Source organism: Mustelus asterias, chromosome 4 (assembly GCF_964213995.1).
Source record: "Mustelus asterias chromosome 4, sMusAst1.hap1.1, whole genome shotgun sequence".
Classification (NCBI taxonomy): domain Eukaryota; kingdom Metazoa; phylum Chordata; class Chondrichthyes; order Carcharhiniformes; family Triakidae; genus Mustelus; species Mustelus asterias.
In genome coordinates this window covers 44,248,918-44,262,070 of record NC_135804.1, presented here as the reverse complement: position 1 = coordinate 44,262,070, position 13,153 = coordinate 44,248,918, and positions in this window count along the sequence as shown.

Below are 13,153 nucleotides of genomic sequence, written 5' to 3'. Positions count from 1 at the left end.
GTGGAGGGGTAGGGGGATTTTTGTCTTTGCTGCTGAGTTAGTCATCTGGCAGAAATCAATGGAATGAAGGTCAGGTGGGTTCTATAAAGAAGGGGTAATTCACTCCAGCAGATTGCAACCCAGGCAGTGAATGCAAACATCCCTATCCCGATCAGTTTGAAAGTAACAAAAAGGATCCTTCACTCAAATCATCAAAATGCATGTGGTCAATGAACAGGGAAAAGGCTGGGCACTCGCCTGGATAGATGCAGTTGTAAAACACGCCAGAAACATAAACACTGCCCATCCTGTTGGACTCAGCAGCCACTTTTCTACAATTAGTGGAATCTGGTTACAGTATATACCTACAGGATCCACTACAGCAACTCTCTGATTTTACTTTGAAAGTGCCTCACAGCTCTACCAACAAGAAGGACAAGACAACTAATACCATCGCCATTGAGTCAATCACCAATCGGGGGGGAATTTTCCCAGCCTGCCCACCATGGGACTCGTAGTCGGCAGGTGGGAGGCAGACCACGCAAAGATCTGTTGGCCTCAGGCGGGATTTTCCGGTTTTGGGGCGAGCACAGCCGGAAAATCCTGTCTCCCGATTTGGGTGTATGCAATTAGCCAAGATCCTTGAATTCCCTATCCAGCACCAGTGGGATCCCTTCAGCACAAAGATTGGGCTGTTCAAGGACAAGGCGCAACATCACATTTCTTTTAATTCATTCATGGGATATGGACATCAATGGTAAGCCTAGCATTTATTGCCATTCCTAAATGCCCTAGGGAAGATGGTGGTGAGCTGCCTCCTTGAACCACTGTGTTTGTGTAATGAAGGTACTCCCAAAGTGCTATTAGGAAGGGGCTTTCCAGGGCTTTGACCCACTGATGATGAAAGAATGACGATACATTTTCAAGTTCATGGCAACACCACGATCTACAAGTTCCCCTCCAGTTAAGTGATTTGGAGGCGAACTTGTAGCTGGTGGTGTTCCCATCTACTGCTGCCCTTGTCCTTCTAGATGATGGAGGTCACACAATAGACCATCAGCAATAAAATGAGATTGTCATCGACTTCAGGAAGCGTAAAGGAGAACATGCCCCTGTCTACATCAACGGGGACGAAGTAGAAAGGGTCAAGAGCTTCAGGTTTTTAGGTGTCCAGATCACCAACAACCTGTCCTGGCCCCCCATGTGGATGCTATACTTAAGAAAGTCCACCAATGCCTCTACTTTCTCAGAAGACTAAGGGAATTTGGCATGTCAGTTACGACTCTCACCAACTTTTACAGATGCACCATAGAAAGCATTCTTTCTGGTTGTATCACAGCTTGGTATGGCTCCTGCTGTGCCCAAGACCGCAAGAAACCACAAAAGGTCATGAATGTAGCCCAATCCATCACGCAAACCAGCCTCCCATCCATTGACTCTGTCTACACTTCACACTGCCTCAGCAAATCAGTCAGCATAATTAAGGACCCCGTGCACCCCAGACATTCTCTCTTCCACCTTCTTCCATCGGGAAAAAGATACAAAAGTCTGAGGTCACGTACCAACCGACTCATGAACAGCTTCTTCCCTGCTGCTGTCAGACTTTTGAATAGACCCACCTTGTGTTGAGTTGATCTTTCTCTACACCCTAGCTATGATTGTAACACGACATTCTGCACTCTCTCGTTTCCCTCTCTATGAACGGTATGCTTTGTCTATATAGCATGCAAAAAACAATAATTTTCACTATATGCTAATACATGTGACAATAATAAATCAAATTTTAAAAAATCAAATCAAATCAAATCAAAAAATTCTGGCCTTGCCAGAATCACCCACATCCTAAGAACTTTGTTTTAACTTATACAAGTACAATTGCTTATTGTATATTCAGTGCCAGTGGGTGGACCTTACTACTTATTTCGTAAGCATGTCACAGCAACATCCTTTTTTTGCCTAGCTCATTAATTATTTTTCATTTTTCCAAAGGAAACTCAATGGAAAATCTAAGAGACATTAGACTTGTATGATGTGGCAGGCTTTATACATTAAATTGAAGAGCACTGGTGGCAATTTACAGATAATTATCCCTTCCAGCTGTATGTATTAAGCTTCTTGGTATTTGCTACTGATCATTGTAACTGCTAATCTCCTTATACTTAAGGTGTCAGGTTTTCTTTTGATGTTATAAAACATGTTGCCTCTCGTTTTTGGTAGGACCCACATTCAAGGTAACACAATTATAGTGCTACATTTTTTAAAACTGCATTCGCCATGATTTATAATTTTTATTTGTGCAGTCTTGAAAAATTGAGAACAAAAGCAGGACAGTTCTCTATCTTAAAATATGTAAAGCGTGCATGTGTTTTATTTCAACATTGACTGATATTGTCTCTTTGAAAAATATGTAGAAAACAATGAAACTCGGAATGAGAATGGCTAGATGTAAAAACATATGAACATACAAATTAGGAGCAGGAATAAGCCCTTCGAGTCTTCACCGCCATTTGATAAGATCGTGGCAGATCTGTCTGTGGCCTCAACTCCATTTCGGCTGCATATCCCAAATATCCTTTGATTCCCTTGCTCACCAAGAATTCGTCTAACTCTGCCTTAAGAAGATTCAATGATACAGCCTCCACCGATCTCTGGCAAAGAGAATTCCACAGACTCGTGCCCCTGTGAGAGAAAATATTTCTCCTCATCTCCATCTTAAGTGAAAGACCCCCTGTTTTTAAATTGCATCCCTGGTTCTAGAGCCTCCCACAAGGGGAAACATCCTCTCAGCATCCACCCTGTCAAGTCCCCGGGTGATCTTGTATATTTCAATAAGATCACGTCTCATTCTTCTGAAGTCCCGTGGATACAGGCATGACCTGTCCAACCTTTCCTCATAAGACAACCCATCTTTGTTTCTTAAATTTAATTTTTTCCATGGCAGAACATTTATGCTTTTCTAGCAAATCTGTGCGTGGGGTGCAAGCGCTCTTTCCTTTGCTGTTTCTTTGTCTTCAAACTCTCTTCACGTTTGTTTCGTCAATGATGCATGACATGGGTCTTCTTTGGTCACAAATCCAAAGGCTTATACTTCTTACCCTTGTAGAACCTTCTCAAGTTCTCTTTTTACGTCTGATTGATAATCAAACATGTCAATGTCCAAATTAATGTTTAGTGTAATTATGATCTCGCCATATTATCTAATATATACATAAATAAAAGAACTCTGTCTTTATATCTTCAGAGCTGTATTTTGTTTCAGAAACTCATTACCTTAATGACTATTTTAACATTTAAAATGACACCGTAATAATCCATTCTATGACGTGGGAGGAAGTAAAATTGTAACAACAACTCCTCTTTGAATGAGATTCCAATTTCTGCAGCAAAAGTCAGAAATTGGCTGGAATTCTCTGGCCGTTCACGTCCCACTGCCACTGCCAGCGAGAATGGAGAGTTTGGCGCTCAGCCAATTCTCCGATCACTGCAGTGGGACCGGAGAATCCCAGCTGCGGACGAGGTTGGAGAATTCTGCCCACTTTCTCAATAGTAAGGAGAGGAAATTGGAGAACTGGCACTCAAAAATCCACTCAGACATGTCTCTCAGCGACAACTTTTTAAGTGTTGCTGGAGCTTTGAGAACAGATCTCCAACCTACTGGTGATATGATACACAAAAATAAAGAGCATTTTTCAACAAAGAAATTAAAAAGGGACATGTGTAATTGTTTAATCAATCTTATGCATGTATATTTTAAATTTTCACTTCAGCACATTAGTACAATTGATACAAAAACATTTTTGTTCTCCTTCCATTTGTCCATGGTTTGTGTTGAGCAGACTTAAACCAGTATGATATACATGCCTGCAAGTCTTAGACTGGTCTTCTTCTGTGATCTTAGGAATCAGATGGGAGTTATACCAACAAGCCAATGTGCACCTGAAATTCGTCTGCATTGACGTGAGAGGTGAAATTATAATTGACCTCAAATGATTCAAGTGAAATTAAACTGGGGGATCCATGCATTAATCCAGTCCAAACTAGGTTGGTATTGAATTCAGTTTGGTTAGTCTGTATTTTCTGAAGTAAAGCTCTACAATTTAGATGCTTCTACAAAAAAAACCTTGGCCCACGGAAGTCTCCTAATTCCTTCTGCTGGCTTGATCCTTGGATCCTTTTTATGGCTAGACATGGAACCCTCCCATGACAGTATAGAGTGGTGGCAGCACCTTTGCACTATCAAAAGAATAGCTGTGAATATACTCAACTGGAGCTATACTTTACAATAAAACAGTACTGCAGTCCTCAATAGCAGAACTGAACAGGCAGAGAAAGATGTGTCATCTGGAATATCTCAATGGTTGTTCGAGTGGGGGACGGCTGCAGCAGATGGAAACTTCAAATCATCTTGTTTTCCCTGTCATTGGATCAAGGTTTAGTTCTGCCCAGACACATGTAGATGCTTTCCCATGCTCAAAGATGTCACCCACAGGTGCCTTTTTTTCCCAAACATCTCTCAAGTCCTTTAGCAACCAGCAAATAGCGGTGGGTGCAGTATTGTGTTGAGAGGAAGCTTCTAATCATGATTGGGAATGGAGGTGGGGTGGTTGTCTGGCACTGAAATGAGACAGGGATGTGTAAAAATACTTAACTGTGGGGACCTGAATTCAGCCGGTTAAAAAGGGACCTAGTCCAGATGAATTGAAATTAAAAATTGGTAAGCAAAGCATTAATTGAATAATGGGAAGCCTTCCCAGAGGAGATGGTTTGGGTACAGAGTAAACACATTGACATGATGGGGAAAGGAAGAGCATCCAAAACTTAAGCAAACGGAGACATGTGACAATATTATGGTTACTAATAAAGTAGAGAACAAACCTGAATACAGGAAACAAAAAGGAGTTCTAAACAAAAAAAGGTGGCATGGTGGCACAGTGGTTAGCACTGCTGCCTCACAGTGCCAGGGATCCGGGTTCAATTTCAGCCTCGGGTGACTGTCTAGGTGGAGTTTGCACGTTCTCCCCATGTTTGTGTGGGTTTCCTCTGGGTGCTCCGGATTCCTCCCACACTCCAAAGGTGGGCAGGTTAGGTGGATTGGCCATTCTAAATTGCCCCTTAGTGTCAGGGGGATTAGTAGGTTAAATAGGTGGAGTTACGGGAAAGAGCCTGGTTGGGATTGTTGTCGGTGCAAGCTTGATGGGCCAAATGGCCTCCTTTCGCAGTGTAGGGATTCTGTGATTTTATGGAACAAAAGAAAAAAAAGAGCTCATGAGAATAGATTAGCGGCTAACATAAAAGGGAACTCAAACGTTTATTTTAAGCACATAAAAGGGTAGTCAAGAAAAGATGGGCTTCTTCTTGTGGAGGCAGAGGCAGATGTGAGGGCTTCACATCTGTTTTGACTAGAGAAGAGGATACTGCCAATTTACTAGTAAAGGAGGAGGCTGTTGAACTATTAAATTGGATAAAAATAGATTAAGAGGACATATTTAAAAGGATGACAGATTGACAGCCTTCAAAGTAGAAATGTCACCAGGTCCAAATGAGATTCGTGGTAATTTACTGCGAACATTTGGGATGGAAATCATAGAGACATTGGCCAAAATCTTCCAATCCTCTTTGGATATGGGGCCTAGAAGATTGCAAATATTTAACAAAGTTACAAAAGGATAAAGTTTGCAGTTGCGAGCTAAATAATTTAGCATTGGTGATGGAGAAACGTTTAGAGACAATAATCTGGAACAATATTAACTGGCATTTGGAAAAATATGCTCTAATAATTAAAAGTCAGTGTGGATTTTTCTAAAGGCAAAATCTAACTTGTTTCTAAATAATTTGATTGAGTTTTTGATGAAATAACAATGAGGATTAATGAGGATAATGCAGTTGATATTCAAAAGACAAATTTGACAAGGTACCAGATATTAAACTTCTCAGAAAAACTTAAAACCCATAGGGCTAAAAGACCAGTGGCAGCATGGAGACAAAACTGGTTGAGGGTCAGAAAGCAGAGAACAATGAGTGATGAACAATGATTCTTCAGACTGAAGGGAACTATATAATGATGTTTCCCAGGCTTCCATATTAAGACCACTGCTTTTTATGATATACATTAATGATCTGGACCTGAGTATGCAGGATATAATTTGTAAGTTTGCATGATATGAAACTCAGGAATGTAGTAAGCATTGAGACATAAACTCAGGAAATCTGCAGACACAAATGTTAGGGACTGGATCACAAACTCCAAGGTATATTATGAAGTTTGCCTAGACAACAATCTTTTTTGATTTTTGCATTAGGATGAGTATGATTTGATTGACCCACCAGGAGGCTTTTTTTACACAAAAATGATTTAACATCACAGTAAAGACATAACAAAAAGAATTAGCATAACGTTTATCAGTTGAAATATTTAAACATGACAAGGTATAATTCTTAACAGCTAACTATCACTATATTTCCAATTTAAGCAATATCCCCACAGACATATATATTTCTACAGAATCAGTTGGCACAAAAACAGATATGCTCATGTGGGTGCTACACTTCCAGCCTTTTGACACCTCTGGACAAATACAGAAAGATACATGTTTTCTGACTCCCATACAACAGCCTCCAGAGAAAGAGACTTATTCCTGGCAGATCCCAGTCTTCAAAAACAGAGAGAGAGAAAGGGAGACACTCTCTAACACTTCCAAGCTGCAACTGAGCTTATTTCTCTGTGTAAACCTAATCCCACCCAATCACATGATTTTTCCTGTCAATTAACTTAATCAAGCCCTACTCTGAAAAACCCCAGGAGAAAGTACTAAAATACCAGAACTGCATTACTCCAGATTAAAGCAAACATTCAAGCAAATAGAACCAATTATACTTCTGCAGTATCAACAGGGATTGTCGGTTAGAGAAAAAGTGGCACCAGTTAATAGAACTGACTGCTAAACAAATCCTGCACAAGAAACATGGCACAAATTAATTCCTTAAAGGCACAGTATCATCACACAGGAAAGAAGAAATTTAAATCAGACAAGTATGCAGTAATTCATTTTGATAGGCAAAATGAGGCAAGGTAATATGAAATAAAAATGTTAAGGGAGGTTCAGGGGGACCTGGGATTTGTATATACAGTTCTTTGAATGTGACTAGTTGAGAAGGTTGCTGAAAAAGCACACAGGATCCTTGACTTTATAATGGAGGCATAGAAAGCAAGGGAGTTATGATAACCCCGAATAAGTCCTTGGTTAGACTTTTGTGTTCACTTCTAAGCACTACACTTTAGGAAGGACGTCAAGGCCTTGGAGAGAGTGCACAAGAGATTTACTGGAATTGTACCAGGGACGAGGGACTTCAGTTATGTGGAGATATTGGAGAAGCTGGCATTGTTCTCTTTAGAATAGTGAAGATCAAGAGACAATCTGACAGAGCTGATCAAAACCGTGGTTTTGATAAGAGTAAATAAAGAGAATCTGCTTCCAGGGAGCAAGATCAGTAACCAGAGAATACAAGTTTAAACTGATTCACAAAAGAACCAGAGATGACATAAGGAAACAATTTTTACCAGCGAGTTATGGTGACCTAGAATGTAACACCTGAAAGGATGCTGGAAACATGTTCAATCGCAGCCTTTAGTAAAGTGTTGGTTAAACATTTGAAGGGAAATAATTTTCAGGGCAGTGAGGAAAGAGATGGGGAATGGAATTAATTAGATAGTTCTATCAAAGAACCAGTACATACACAATGGGCCAAATGGTCTTCCTTTGTCCAATACCATGCCATGATTCTGTGATTCTAAAGTAATGACATATATCAAGTGCAATTATTCCCTAATTTGTTTATCTAAACGTTTAATATATATTCCATCATATTGCAAGCAACAGGATTCCATTTGACATATAAAGTCATGTCTCTCTGGATGTTTAAAAAATACCTAAGTACAGTTGTATTCTCTCAAGATCAGGCCTTGTATGCCAAAATAAATTGTCAGTGCTATTTGATCTTAACAGCCCCTCCTTTGATTTTACTGCCATAATTAAAATATAAAACAAAACCCTTGAAGCATGTATCTCACTTAGGAAGTCAAAATCCTTTTCTATAATTTCAGCGAAAACAATTAAGGCTACTAATTGGGAAATCTAGTTTGGTGCTAAAACTATCAAAGGGGGAATTTTACCCTTTGGGTGTCATTAGTTCAAATTGTTCATATTGTATTCCAGAGACATCTAGTGGCAGTTTGTGGGGACTGCACCAATTACAGCCTGTTACTGGCACAGATGAATTTTTTATATCCATTTATTTTTGGCACATCACTTTGCCAGTCAAATGCTTGCATCCTTATTATGAAATTATTATCCAGGTTGTTCACACTTTAGCAGTCCAAAGGTACTTTCTGTTATATGGGCTACATATATGCACTTAAGCATTAGAAAAAATACAGTTTGCAATTAGTACTTTTTTCCTGCAAACAATCAGTTTTTTGGAAACCTAAAGGACTTGTTTGAAGTCATGCAGATCTATTCACAGAATAACTGGGTTAGCACATTATTCGGGTGCAGAAAGGCAGAGCAAAGAATTGTCATTTAAATGTGTCTAAAAATGCTGCTGCCTTTTGAATATTTAAGGTTAAGGAACTGGATTTCGTAACTTGCCTGTGACAAGCCATGAGTACCCACAAAACTATATTTTCCTTATTATGTGGGCTGCAGTGCAATATTTTACTTGTGTCCTATCTGCGTTACTTCACAACTATGTGTGCAGTACTTCGCTGCAATTGATGCTGCAGTTGAGCTTAAGTGTAGTCATCGTACATAAATATATCTTACTCTGCTTCACTGAAATATTTCCGGCCAGCCAGAATCATGCCATTATTTTCCAGCAGGCACTAATGTATTATTCTACAGTATCTTTGAGAGATTATTTTGGTTGTTCCAAACCTTTCGTTGTGCCAGTTTGATATTTAACCAGCGGCCAAGCACCAGTAGTAAATGGTTCTTTCAAACATGATCCTCATTTATATTTTAGCTCCACTGAAATACCGTGATCTTATTCTTCTGTTCAGAACACCCTGTGCTCATTTATTTGGGGTGTGTAGATTGCCACTGACATCTATTCTTCCTGCCATGGGAAAACAATGTCACCTTGGACATACAGTTCCCATGTAAAGTCAGCCCCTATTACGTCATTCTTGTTTAAATAATGAAACTGTTAAGTAGACTTCACACACAACTGTCACATTATGATTATTCTTATGACCTCCAGTCCTCCGATTTTCAAGAGCTTGACTCTATTTAAAAGGGCAAGCAGCATAAGATTGATACTGTGGAGCTAAGCTGCGCTCATTCAGTCAGAATATTGTATCACCGTATATGTTACAAATGCCGTTATACTGCAACTACTGGCTTCACGCTGGTACAATTTTGTGATCAATCCACGCTAACCGTAACAATATTACCCATCTGAACTATTCTCGAATTGGGAATAAACAGGCATACATTTGTGTTTAAGTGCATGTGCAGATCTCTGTTCACTGGTTGTGGAATTCTTTGAAGTGAACGAATAGCTGACATGTCTATCAATTCTCCTTTTAAACTTCGAAACATGCTTTATTTTTTCTTTTCACAATTTTTAACAGGGAAGTGGGCAAGTGTAAAGTAGTTCCTCCGCTTTATATGGATCTTTATTTTATCTTTTACAAAGGAAAGTAAATCCTATAAAAACAATATTTAAAAAATATATTACATCCACTTTCATTGCAGTCAAAGCTTGAGTAATAAGACCACTTTGACAATCTTAACAATCAACATCAGTGACCGCGATGAAGGTTTTGGATGTACTGGCTGCATGTTTGTAGATGACACAGTCATTTGTGCTACTGCTCGGGACCTTATAAAACAACCATCATTATTTTAAGACCACCAAAAGTGTTTTGCAGTCAGTTAAGTACTTTTGAAGCATAATCACTTTTCGGATGTAGGAAAATGCTACAGTCTGATTCAGGTGTAATGGAAGGAAATGGGTTAGCATCTGGCTTATGTTGCTTAATATGGATAAATATAGTATCGTGCATGCAGACAGAGCTAATACCAAGGATCATGCTTGATACAAAATTAAAGTCTGTTGAGTGGGAAAGGGACCTAGGCACCATAATACATGAGTGTCCAAAAGTGGATGACCAGTGCCTTTAAGCTCCTGCAAAGGCAAGTAGAGCACTAGAATGAACTGCATGAACAATTCAGTATGAAGCTAAAAGAACTATGCAACTATGCTATCATTTTACAAGACATCAGTTAGACCTGCATCTGAAATACTTGGTTCAGTTTTGGATAAATTTTATGGATAAGGTTGAAAGGGGAGCCACTAGGATGATTCCTAGTTTAAAAGTCCTTAGCTATCACAATATGCTTAGAAGCTTTTTTTTCCTGGATGTTACCATTGACCTGAACCTGAACTGAATCAGCCATATAAATACTGTGGTTATAAGAGCAGGTTAGAAGCTAGGAATCCTGTAGTGGGTAACTCACCCATTAGAAACATAGAAAATAGGTGCAGGAACAGGCCATTTGGCCCTTCAAGACTGCACCACTATTGAATATGATCATGGGTGATCATGCACTTTCAGTATCCCACTCCTGCTTTCTCTCCATACCCCTTGATCCCTTTAGCCGCAAGAACCATGTCCAGCTCCCTCTTGACCATATCTAATGAACTGGCCGCAACAGCTTTCTATAGTAGAGAATTCCATAGGTTCTCAACTCTCTAAGTGAAGAAGTTCTTCCTCATCTCAGTCCTGAATGGCTTACCCCTTATTCTTAGACTGTGAACACTAGTTCTGGACTTCCCCAACATTGGGAACATTCTTCCTGCATCTAGCCTGTCCAGTCCCATCAGGATTTTATATGTTACTATGTCTGACTCCCCAAAGTCTGTCCACCATCTACAAAGCACAAGTCAGGAGTGTGATGAAATGTTCAACACATGTCTGGATGAGTGCAGCTTCAACAACATTCAAGAATCTTGACACCATCTATGACAAAGCAGCCAGCTTGATTGGCACGCCATTTACCACTTTCAACATCCACTCCCTCCACCAGTGATGCAGAGTGGCAGCAATGCGTTCCATCTACAAGATGCACTGCAGCCACTTCCCAAAGGTCATTTAACAGCCCCTTCTAAATTCACAACTTCTACCACCTAGGACAGGAGCAGCAGATGCAAGAGAACACCCTTCAAGGCATACACCATCCTGACTTGACCATCCCTTCATTGTCACTGGGTTAAAATCCTGGAACTCCCTTGCTAACAGCACTGTGAGTATTCCTACACCACTTACTCTGCAGCAGTTCATGAAAGACAGCTCAACACCACGATCTCAAGGGATGGGCAATAAATGCTGTCCTAGCCAGCAATGCCTACATCCTATGAATGAATAAATTAAAATTAAAATGTTGGGCCATTTTACATTAGAACAGTGTATGTTTTTGGAATCTTTAACTGATTTGTTTAAAATAATGAAGTACTATACTGTGTCTGTATCTGTATGGGACAACAATTTGAATTCAATGGGTTAGCTAGGGAAAATAAATGGTTATGTGTATTTGAATAAACATTGATCTAGGTTTGTTGTCAGGAAGCCTTTCTTCAAACAGAAGGTTTTTTACACTTGGAACCAGCTCATGTGGCAAATGTGGATTCATTGCAATAATGCAAAAATAGCTGGACATATTTATTACTGTGGCTGATATAACTACATGCAAAAGGTAGGCTAAACGTTGGATATGTGTCTCATATTTAATGTCATCCCATAGAATTCATTTGGATTTCTTACAGGGGGTCAAACAGGGATTCCCTTTAATTTTACTCTGAATTGGCCAAATACATTGTTAATCTGGATTTTAGCCTCTCCCAGGAGATGATATGACCACAAGTATGAGAATACACTTTGAATTATGATATTTAATTGCATCAAATATCTTATGTTGTTGCAACACCTAAACTTTACAGTAACAGATAGTATGCACGATGCATAGTTCCATGGCATAAAATACATCAGGTATTTTGGAATTGGTATTATTGAGTACCAACATTATCTCCTTCAACACTGTTCATCTATGATATATGTAAACAAGGACCCACCTTGTATTGAAAGGATATTAAGGTCAATTCAAGCTTGAAACTTGTGCTGTCTTCAGATATATTGGTATTCTGTCCCTTCAACAGAGATTTTCTATTAAAAAGGTAAATCAAAATCAATTTATTTTTAATCAATCAAAATGCATGATGTTGTGAGCCCTCCTACTCCCATCTCTAATAGAGATTCAATTATTCCATATCTTGTTCAAAAAATTCAACATCATTTTAATAGCTACATAGAAAAAAAATCCTGTTTTTTTTCTTCTATTCTTTCTGTCCCATGTATTTTATTAAATTTTGTTTCAGATTGAAATCAGTAACATTTTATGTTTGAAGATAAGAGTACTGCTTTTCATCAAATGAAGCACAAGTCAAATTCATCCCATTTAAATACTAGACATGAAAAAATACATTGTTATTTTGTCAATTTCTCCTTCACATAGAAAAAAAGGAGGTAAGATTTATACCTGAACTTCTCTATATGGCTCCAATTGTTAAAAATAATGTTCAAAGATTAAAATGCTTTCAGTGTTTTAAATAGTTTTTTTCCCCATTTTTAAATGATCTTAAAGATACAATCTAATTTATAGGCACTATGATTCTTTTTGCTAAACAAAGGAAAATCTAATTTTCATCTGTGCATCATTATATTATTTCAGGCTTTTTTAATTTAATAAACTACAATTAGTGGTATTCCAGTGCTATATACTTTACTGAATCATTGTAATGCATTGTAATTAACACTATCATTAAAATCTTTGAGACATTACAATGTGGCAGTTTTAATTGCAGCCTACCTAATGTTTTTCTTTGCATGTTTCTGATTTCATAGCCATTTTCTACAATTACACCAGTCAGTTATTACACTGGAAATGATATAGGTCCATGTGCTAAGAACAAAATCTTTTTGCCTGTGATGAAATAAAACTATCAAGAGTGGATAAAATAGTATAATACAACCTGATTGAGATAAAAGGATACTACCAATCTGGTGGATAATCACTTGAGTTAGAAGAGGAGAGAAAATGGTTCCCACATACAAAATTAA